At 31.7% G+C, this 754-nt stretch overlaps 1 protein-coding gene across 8 annotated transcripts in view; it reads left to right on the forward strand.

Moving 5' to 3' along the window:
- LOC106463440 (suppressor of lurcher protein 1-like) overlaps positions 1-754 on the forward strand; it is a 134,167-nt gene that overhangs the window by 73,716 nt on the left and 59,697 nt on the right. The gene's annotated exons all lie outside the window — the stretch shown is intronic.

Genomic DNA, 754 nt, shown 5'->3' on the forward strand with positions numbered 1-754 from the left:
GAGATATTTTCACAACCTACGCCTTCCAACTTCACCTCAGTTTACTACATGTGTATACAATAAACACAAACCTCATGTGTCCAGTCTCACGTCTCCACGTGTATAGTCGGTTATTTTGACTGACCATGAAACAATGCATAACTTTTAATGTATTCATTGTATCTTCACGAAATTTGTAAAGCTTTTATTAACCAAAAACTTGTTATGTACAAAAACCAGATTTTTAAATTTTCACTAAAGCATTTCTACTAACAATTTGTGAATTAGTCTGAACTCAGATTTTTATTCTTTGAGCAAGGTAATTTTCATATTAAAAGTTTCATGTTTCTTTAACATATCATCTCGAACCGCTTAAAACTTCATACTTTTTTTTCTCTACCCTAACACTGTTGTAGCAAAACTACCTGTAGTGAAAATTGAAAATATGAAATATAGTCAAAAGTATATGTTTTGTAGAATGAGTACATATTTAATAGTTGTTTTATTTGTTTGTTGTTAATTACAAAACTACAAAATGAATTCAGAAATCCAGTTTTTAGCGTCATAACTCGTTAGACTTACCGCTAGCCAATGGAGAGTGTCGTAGATTTAAAGCCACTCACAATTATATGCTACCCAGTGGCAGAGTGGTATGTCTGTGGACTTCTACTGTTCGAAATCTGGTTTTGATACCCGTGGTGAGAAGAGGACAGATAGTTGCTTATGAAGCTTTATGCTTAATAACAACAACACAATTATTTATTATAAAATATTT

Source organism: Limulus polyphemus, unplaced genomic scaffold, assembly GCF_000517525.1.
Source record: "Limulus polyphemus unplaced genomic scaffold, Limulus_polyphemus-2.1.2 Scaffold53, whole genome shotgun sequence".
In the NCBI taxonomy this organism is placed as follows: domain Eukaryota; kingdom Metazoa; phylum Arthropoda; class Merostomata; order Xiphosura; family Limulidae; genus Limulus; species Limulus polyphemus.